Below are 10,270 nucleotides of genomic sequence, written 5' to 3' on the forward strand. Positions count from 1 at the left end.
TAAGCAATTTGCACATTGCTGTGAAGTAACATACGCAGACATGACTTTGGTAAGTGAACAGCAACTACAGGTTTGATGTTCAGTATCAGGCACCCTTCCAAAGAACTTTCCATCTCAACTATACGACACTGTAGCGATCAGAAGTCCACTTGTGCTTCTACCACCAGGTCAGACACAACTACAGAGCAGAAAGCCACAAAAACAGACTACCAGAACCCCTCTTACTGGACCTTATTCTTCTAATTCAAGAGTTACTGAGTACCAACTCTGTACAAAGCACAGATTTTGAGACTAAAAAAGGAAAACGTTAGTCATGGCTAGGTGGGTGAAAAATCAGTGAAAGCTTCAGGGTGACTAACTGTTATTCATTGGATATACTACAATAAAGCACCTACTTTGTGTGCGTTACAGACCTAGGTACGAATATTTATTTGATGATCACAGTCCCCATATGCATCTGGTCTAGTCACAGTAACAAACAGGTCAACAAATAAATGGATGTGTAACCACAAGTGAAGAAAAATACATCAAAAGAAATGAACAGAAGGCCCTTCATTCAACCCACATTTGCTGTACAACTGCAGTAAGTCAGGTCCTGTGGCTTGCAGGATAGATTAAATTCTGAGAACCAGATAAGGAAAAATTGAGGAAAGAAAGATGAATCGTAGTCTATGAAGAACTAACAACATGAGGAAATACACAGAATAGAAAATTACAAAAGAGTCAAACCAGAAGATCTTAGGTTTTGAACTCCATACAAGGGGATATGGATTTTATTTTTTAGTACATGAGTGCTAAGTCACTTCAGTCCTGTCCAACTCTATGCAATCCGATGGACCACAGCCTGCCAGGCTCCTCTGTCCATAGGATTCTTCAGGCAAGAATACTGGGGTGGGTTCCCGTGCCCTCCTCTAAGGGATCTTCCCAACCCAGGGACTGAATCCACTTCTCTTACCTCTCCTGCTCTGGCAGGCGGGTTCTTTACCATTAGTGCCACCTGGGAAGCCAAGGTCTACAAATCGGGGTTTACAGATAATTACCATTAAAGAGTCTTCCCCGGTGGCTCAGATGGTAAAGCGTCTGCCTGGAATGCGGGAGACCCAGGTTCGATCCCTGGGTTGGGAAGATCTCCTGGAGAAGGAAATGGCAACCCACTCCAGTACTCTTGCCTGAAGAATCCCACGGATGGAGGAGCCTGGTGGGCTACAGTCCATGGGGTTGCAAAGAGTCGGACACGACTGAGCCACTTCACTTTCACTTTCAAACCATTAAAGGTAGGAAGAACAAATTAAAATATCTATTGACCCTTGGTTCCCAGGTGGCACTAATGATAAAGAATCTGCTTGCTGATGCAGGAGATTCAAGAGATGCCAGTTCGATCCCTGAGTGAGAAAGCGCCCCTAGAGGAGGAAATGGCAATCCACGCCAGTCTTCTTGCCTGAAAAATTCCGTGGACAGAGGAGCCTGGCAGGCTACAGTGTACGTAGTCACAAAGAGTCGGATACGACTGAGTGACTGAGCACACACACTGACATTTCTTATCTAAAAGTTTTAAGACAAAGACTATAGCTTCCATATTTGACCTGTATGTTGGATACACATGAGTCTTGAAAGAAACTTTGATAGAGCAGGTCGCTTCTTTCCATCTTGCCCTCACCTACAGTACTTACAGAGTTGCCCTGAGAGGTTAAGAGACATGAATATGTTTTACTAGCAAAGTTCTTATAATACTTTATAATGGCATAAGGACTCATCAAGAGCATCTATATCACTCAGATGTTTGTTAGTTATCTTAATGGAGAGTACTTAAAAGAGTTGTAGAGTTGCCCAATTAAAGATAAATTATGCATTTTTTAGAGAAATAAATTCCAATTTTTCAGGCCTCATATGATTTAAAATAGGTTTACAATAGATTTAAAATATCATACATGCCTTGACTGTCCCTTCAAGGTAAATATTAATATTTTAATACCTAAGAAAATAACTTAAGGAGATTTTTTTTTAAGCTATGGAAAAATTTAGGATATTAATATTTGGGAATTTTCCTATTTAAAAATTTCTGTTACCTAAGTGACTGAAGTATGTCATATAGTTAAAGATATATCAATACATTTAAATTTGGAAATGGAATTTTCTAGCTTGTACATGAATCTTCTAAGTGAGTTTCAGATGATTTGGAGTCATTTGTTAAAATAAAAATGTTTGATTACTTTGCAAGATTAACTAATCTGCAAGTAAAACTGACTAATATTAAAGAAGGCAGAAATTTACATGTCATATTTTAGTGAAAAAAGAAACTTTCGTATAATTGGCAAAGCAGGTTGAAAATGAGTATCATGACAGTGTAGTGCAGTGTAGTAAACAATGAACAATGTAGTGTAGTAAACAATATATCCTCTCATATGCATATTATGAGGAAGCTTTTTTTGTTAGTGGCATCTATAACAAGTATCAGGCTTCCTTGGTGGCTTAGATGATAAAGAATCTGCCTGCAATGCAGGAGACCCAGGTTCCCAGAAAGAACCCTTGGAGAAGGGAATGGCTACCCACTCCAGTATTCTTGCCTGTAGAATTAAATGGACAGAGGAGCCTTTATAATCCATGGGGTTGTGAAGAGTCTGACATAACTGAATGAGTAACACTTTCCCTTTTTCATAATAAGCGTCACAATAATCTGGATGTAGTCCAAGACAGTGAATACATTAAAGTGTTAAACCAAGACCTCCATACAATTATGATGCCCAATTTCACATTTATTACTGATAATATTAAATATTTACTAAGAAATAGGAATTTTGTAATATACACAAAATTGTAACTACCTCAAAACCTTGCTTATTTCATCTTTTGCACATAATTTTTTAAAAATTTACATATGTTAATGTTTATAAAATACTAGTGTAATATCATATTAACAAAAATTATAATTAAATAAAACATATTAATGTGTACACAAATTTGTACAGACTGGCTGCATAATCAAAAGAGTCTGGTGAACACTGCCTTACTGAAAATACTACCAATGAAGCTTTTTGAGGATAGACAGAATATCTACACTAGACTTTATGGAGATGAGTCTGCCTGTAGGGATTAGGATGTCTGGAGAGATGGGAAACTAATGGCAAATAGAAAGTCAAAGGCTACTGCAATGACCATAATAAGTGGGCCTGAAATAAAAGATTCATTTAGTACTCATAAAATAAGGAATGAATATGACAGTTATTGGGATGGGCAGAATAGTATCTCCTCATATATAGCAATATCCTAATTCCTAGAACTTGTTTATATGTTATATTAAATGGCCAGGGAGAATTAGTTAGCACTGATACCAATCATTCGGAGAAGGCAATGGCACCCCACTCCAGTACTCTTGCCTGGAAAATCCCATGGACAGAGGAGCCTGGTGGGCTGCAGTCCATGGGATCGCAAAGAGTTGGACAGGACTGAGCGGCTTCACTTTCACTTTTCACTTTCATGCATTGGAGAAGGAAATGGCAACCCACTCCAGTGTTCTTGCCTGGAGAATCCCAGGGACAGGGAGCCTGGTGGGCTGCTGTCTCTGGGGTCGCACAGAGTCGGACACGACTGAAGCGAATTAGCAGCAATACCAATCACTGTTTTTATCTTTGGCTCCCTTTTTCTCCCACATTTAATTCCTATAAAGGAATGCTGTATTCCTATAAATAACAAGGTGCTTCTGTACCTAAATCCAATGCACTCATATCTTGATATTGCTTTGGAATAGAAACAAGAAATTATTGCATGTGTGCTCAGCCCTGGATGACTCTTTTGTGACCCCCATGGACTGTAGCCCACCAGGCTCCTCCATCCATGGAATTATCCTGACAAGACTAGTAGTGTGGGTTGCCATTTCCTCCTCCAGGGGGACCTTCCTGACCCAGGGATTGAACCTGTGTCTCCTGCAGCTACCGCAGTGGCAGGCAGATACTTTACCACTAGCACCACCTGGGAAGCCACAAGAAAATACTAGGTGAGTTGAAATGGGTTCGTCTAGTAAATGTACAGAAGATGCCTCTTTTCTGTTTCTTGTCTCATGTCCTCTGAGCTACTCAATGAACTGCCTGGTTAGAGGATCAGAGACGTTATTGGAACCCAACAAGCAAGTGCAACCTTGAATGAGATCATGGGACAAGACACAGGGTTTTTAGATGTTGACAGAACACTCTCTGTTGAATAAATACAGACTTGAGGAGAGAACTAAAATGAACAGTCACTGTGCTGTAGAGCTCTCCATGTTACTTCTTGGCTGACAATTTTGGGTAGCATTCAACTCAAAGTATCTCCATATGCTAGCAGTTTGGCAAGATGTTACAAGAGCATTTAAATGCATATACTTTCTGACCCTGTAATCATACTTCTAGCACTCTATACTAAAGAACTAACCAGGCATAGGGGGGTGTGTGTGTGTGTGTGTGTGAATAATTTCTACAAAGGTTCATTCACATGGGTCTTTCTCTATTTCCTTCACCCTCTCCCAGTTTCAAGCAATGGCCAGGCTACTGTTTGCTTCCTCAACTCAAGGTATTTTTCAGGGCAAAAAGCAAAAGAAGCACAAGTCTAAAGTTCTTTCCATAGGTGACAGATTCATAGAAGAAAAATTGTTAGACTCAGGAAGTGAGGAACAGAACAAAAGTAAAAGGCAAAGAAGTAACACAAGTTTTCTCAGACCAGAGTGAGGAATGAGTATAGTGAGTATTTATTCATGTATGCACATCTCAGGTTTTATCCACCCAGGGATTTCAGGCTGGATTTTCAACTCCAGCTCTGCCACAGACAGGGTGAGTAAACCTTAGTTTAAACCTTGTTCCATGTCCTCAGACTACAGCAGTGAACAAGAAAGACAAGCCCTCTACTCATGGATCTTGCATCCTCCTAAATGACAAAATTAAATAAATAACTCATTCTGCTCTGGCAATGATGTTACCCAATACTTAAGAGAAAAATCAGTTTTAAAAAACCCTCAATAATGACACAGATGATGAAACTAGTTGACACATACATTAAATCAGCTAATATAACTGTGTTCAAGTGTTTAAAGAAAACCACAACATAATCAGGAGAAAAACAGATGATGTAAGATCCAAATGGAACTTCTAGACATGAAAAATGCAATATCTGAAATGAAAAGTTCACTTGAAATTCTCAGTAGCAAACTGCATTCTGCAAATGAAAAAAAAAAAAAATCAGGGAACCTGCAAAGAGCAATAAGAGGTATCAAAATAAAGCATAGAGATAAAAGAGTAAAAGCAAAAAAAAAAAATCAGAACCATAGTAAACTGTAGGAAAATATCAAACAGAAGAATGGCAGCAAAAGCAGAAAAATCATTTGAAGAAATAATGGCCACAATTTTTCCAAATTTGGTAAAAACTTTCAACAGATTCAAAAAGATCACCAAAAATCAAGCAAGATAAACATAACACCATATCAACAATTTATCAAATTTCTTTAAACAAAAAACAGTGATAAAAATCTCAAAAGCCATCAGTGAAAAACAAGGACAGATTACATAGGAGAGGAGAAATATAAATGACTTCTCATAAGAAACTATGTAAACATAAAAACAATGGAAAGACATCTCTAAAGAAAATAATCTAATAATAAAGCTAGGCAATCGTTACTGAGGCTACTAGCATCACAAAAAGACAAACAACTTACTTATCTCCTGCTGGAGGTACACAAACCACATGTGTGTGTATTTTTGCCACAAAATAAGAACCTGAATCAAATCAAAATTCTAGATGCAAAATACAAGGGCACATATCAAATAAAGTTGAAATACAAACCAAAACAAGTGTATCCAAAATCAAATTCTTAGGAAGAGTTTAAGCAAATTAAGTCTTCCCTTTATTTTGGAGTTGATGAATAAAGGGATAATTCAGAAATACCGTCACAATATCCATGTCTCTACTATGACATCTTTTCCAGGTAAACGTAATTCTTTCTTTCACTGTTTTCTGACAGCACACCGCATGTCTCTTTTTTATTGCTTATTTCATTATATTATCATGTTTAAGAGCCTCTCTTTCTTCTCTGGCTTAAACGCAGGACTTTAGAGACCAGAGACTATATTTTATTAATCTCTGTATCACAGAACTGACACACACATGTTCACTAAAGATATATTAGATAAATGAATGAGTTACTAATACTTTTGATAAAATAACAGAGTGAAATTAATGGAAACTACAGAAAATATTAAAAAAAACAGAGATTCTTTAACCGAAAGATCTTTTGACGAGATCTTTGAATCAATTTAAATAAACATTTATTAAGCTTCAATCCTGTGCTAGGTACCTGAACGAATTTTTTTTCAATTAGATTAGTTTCTCTCAGAGAGATTAGAATCCCACAAAGGAACAGAGAGAATCATACATTGCTGCACTAACAAGCTCATCGGAGGAAAGGGGCACAGAAGATACCAAGAGTCCCTATCACCTAATAATACAGAATATTTACATCCTAAAGCGTAATACAAGGGATAGCTCTGTGGGGAAGAAAGTTCTGGTATTATCTTGAAAGATGCTCAGGAAAAAAATATGTGGTAAAGAATAGCATGAGTTAAAGATTCAGACATACGCATACTTTGACACCATCAGTAAAAATCAAAAAGGCAGGGACTTCCACGGTTTCCCAGTGGTTAGCGATCACCTGTCAATGCAGTGGACACAGCTTCGATCCCTGGTTCAGGAAGACCCTACATGCTGTGGGACAACTAAGCCCAAGTGTCACAGCTACCAAGGCCATTAACCCTAGAGCCTGTGCTCTGCAACAAGAGAAGCCACCACAATGAGAAGCCTGAGCACCACAACAGAGAGTAGCCCCCACTCGCCACAACCAAAGAAAGCCCACACACAGCATCGAAGACTCAGCATAGCCAAAAATTAAAAAAAAAAAAGGCAGAAAGTGACTAGATGGACCTTTAACAACTAAAAGCCAACAAAAGAAATCTGCAGACCGTAAAACATAAATAAATGTCAACAACTGGCCAAATACTCATTAATTCTTCCAATGCTGCTGCTGCTGCTAAGTTGCTTCAGTCGTGTCCAACTCTGTGTGACCCCATAGACGGCAACCCACCAGGCTCCCCCGTCCCTGGGATTCTCCAGGCAAGAACACTGGAGTGTGTTGCCATTTCCTTCTCCAAAGCATGAAAGTGAAGTCACTGAGTCCTGTCTGACTCGCAGCGATCCCATGGACTGCAGCCTACAAGCTCCTCCGTCCATGGGATTTTCCAGGCAAGAGTACTGGAGTGGGGTGCCATTGCCTTCTCTGAATTCTTCCAATAAATATTCATTAAAAGATTCTGGGTATCAGGCACCATGTCCATCACACTTTATGGTCTGACCTCCACTTACCCATCCCCTTCAATGTTTTCTTTCCCCACTACACATGCAATATCTTTCCCCCTTCATCCCTTTCTCCTCATCCCTTCTGCTCCTATACAATTCACCCAAGGAAATTCCCCTTTGAAGTCACTTTTTCAGGTCAATTAACACCAGCCATCCAGGATGCTGTGGGCATGTGCTCTCCTTTACCCCACTGCTGCCATCATCACCACCACCATCGTCATTTTGTTGTGGTTGTTTAGTCCTTAAGTCATCTGGAACTCTTTGTGACCCCATGGATTGTAGCCCACTAGGCTCCCCTGTCCATGGGATTTCCCAGGCAAGAATACTGGAGTGGGTTGCCATTTCCCTCTCCAGGGGACCTTCCCAGCCCAGAGATCAAAACCTCATCTCCTGCCTTGCAGGTGGATTCTTTACCACTGAGCCACCAGGGAAGGCCAGACCATTACTACATATATCACAATTAGAGACTAACCAAGAACATCAATTGGGCTTCCCTGATAGCGCAGTTGGTAAAGAATCTGCCTGCAATGCAGAACACCCAGATTCGATTCTTGGGTTGGGAAGATCCACTGGAAAAGGGATAGGCTACCCACTCCAGTATTCCGGCCTGGAGAATTCAATGGACTGTATAATCCATGGGGTCACAAAGAGTCGGACACAACTGAGTGACTTTCACTTTCACAAGAACATCAATACCATCTGATATTAGTGACTAATATTTGATGCATCCATAGTACATCAACTAAAAGTCAGTAATAAGTTAACGGTCAAGAGAACAATGTTATTAATGGCAGGCGGGTTTGGTAATGAAGTTTGGTAAATGGAGTCCCAGATGGTTTAAACTATGAGACAGTTTTCAGCTCAGCTTGACATGATGAATACTGAGCAAAGAATGCACACACAGATAAACGTAATACTGTGTGAGGTTTCTTTATTTCCTCCTTTCTTTCTATTTTGTAGACATGGGTAAGGCAGGGGAGGCATCTGAAAGCATCCCATCACACTAGAAGTTTTCCTTGCAGGACTCCCACCTCTAACAAATCTCGGCAGACATAGGAACAATTTTCTCCAGGCATGAATCAGGTCATTGGTGCCAAGCTTCTTTTTACAGCAAGGTATTCTAATGGCATTTTGTTCTTTCCTTCACAAAGGCAGCGAGAATATCTGCCTCATTCTCTCCAAACTATTCCCATCTCAGCCAGGGTCAGATTATTTCTTGCTCTCATGCCTGGCTACCTCCATGTTGTTGACTGAATAAATCAAACTTACCGAATGTCCCCAGGCGTGGCCAGGAAGGAGAGCCTGACTTTTAAACAACAACAACAAAAAAAGTAAGCACACACTCAACAATCATTTAGACTCCTTTCCACTTCTGGAGCTAAGGAGACATTCCCATTACCTCACAAGGTCCCCTGTTAGTTCTCTCTGGTTTTATTAAAACCTTTTCTCTTTCATTAAAATAAAAAGCCTCTGAAAAACTACAGTTACAGATTTTCTGCAACCCACAATTTATGGCTGCTACTTGCAACCTTCAAAAGCTTTTAAAAATAGTATCAGCTCTATTATTCTATATTATGGTAATTGTAGTAAAGATTTAAGAGGCACTTTAAGACTTTTTAGCTCCACAGTATATTTCTGTTCCAATTTCTTGCTTAGGCATTTGGGAAAGAAGCCTTATTTAAAAGCTTTACCCTCTGCCCTCTGATATACAGTTTCCCTCTTAACTACAGTAACTAGACCTCACCACACAATTAGGAAAGCTAGGTCTCCAATTAGAGCTCAGCAAAACATGGGGCAAAGCACATCTTTCCAGAAGCCCATTCCATTTATATGCACCTGACGATAATCAACATTTTTCTCGCATGTGCTAGGTACCTCTGACCCCTTTGTTATGCTTCACATCCCCTTGTTAACTTCCTACCCCTCCTCCGCTCCCATAGGAAATCAGCAAAGATAATCACAAGATTAAATAACTCCAATGCCATTGCTAAAACGTTCAAAGCCATTAATATAACAAACATCCAAGTGGCCACAGGGAATTTATGTAGTACTGAAATTAAACTGACCTCACCCTATCTTCGACATAGATCTGTTCTTCCCAGTTAACCTGTGTTTTTCTCTTGTTGCCTAGTCTAGGATGGTGGCAATTCAAAACAACCAAGGAAATAGCTAACAGAATTTCCATGACTGTGAGCACACACAAAATACCAATCTAAAGGTTGCCCAGGCATTGGCCTTTGCATTCACTGCATCCAATGAGATGAGCATTTTAAACACAATACCCTCCACACTTCACATCGCTAAGGCACTTTTCTTGGGCAAACACCATATGGAAAAAACACACATTCCCTGCTCCTTCCCTTCCCTCCTTTAGGATTTCAGGAGCATCTGACAGCACAAATCTGTAACAGTCCCCAACTCTGCAAAGGACAGAGCCAAGTTCCAGACTTTCCATGTTCTGACTCAAGCCTTCCCACTACAGAGCCACAATTTTTTAATATGTCAACAGTTAGCTGGGGAGCTTTTCACATGCACTTCCTCACTGAGTGCATTTTCTTCCAACTGCCAACTTTCTTCCAAAGCAAAGGATAACTCTATTCCATACTCACAGTAAATAATCTTAAGTGTTTCCGCTTTGTTTCACCCTGCTCCAAGTTTCCATGTAAATTTCAGGATAGTGAAACAAACAGTGATTCCTGCCCACTGGTATTTTATGATTTTAATTTGCTCAAAAGCTCTGAATTTCATTATATTTTCCCATTTGGTGCATGGGATTTTTACAGTTAACAGATGTTCACTTAATAGAGCCTCCTAGTGAGTAAATCAGTTTTTCCCCCTCTGGTATTCATGTAACTTTCAAGTCCTGCAGTAGCTGTTTCTGGCGCCTGCCAACTTATCT

At 39.6% G+C, this 10,270-nt stretch overlaps 1 non-coding gene across 1 annotated transcript; it reads left to right on the top strand.

The window, feature by feature from the left end:
* Window positions 1-1,053: 1,053 nt before the first annotated feature.
* TRNAS-GGA lies at window positions 1,054-1,126 on the top strand. Its single transcript has one exon. It is a non-coding gene; the product is annotated as a tRNA-Ser (tRNA).
* The last annotated feature ends 9,144 nt before the right edge of the window (window positions 1,127-10,270 follow it).

Source organism: Oryx dammah, unplaced genomic scaffold (genome assembly GCF_014754425.2).
Source record: "Oryx dammah isolate SB20612 unplaced genomic scaffold, SCBI_Odam_1.1 HiC_scaffold_5, whole genome shotgun sequence".
Classification (NCBI taxonomy): domain Eukaryota; kingdom Metazoa; phylum Chordata; class Mammalia; order Artiodactyla; family Bovidae; genus Oryx; species Oryx dammah.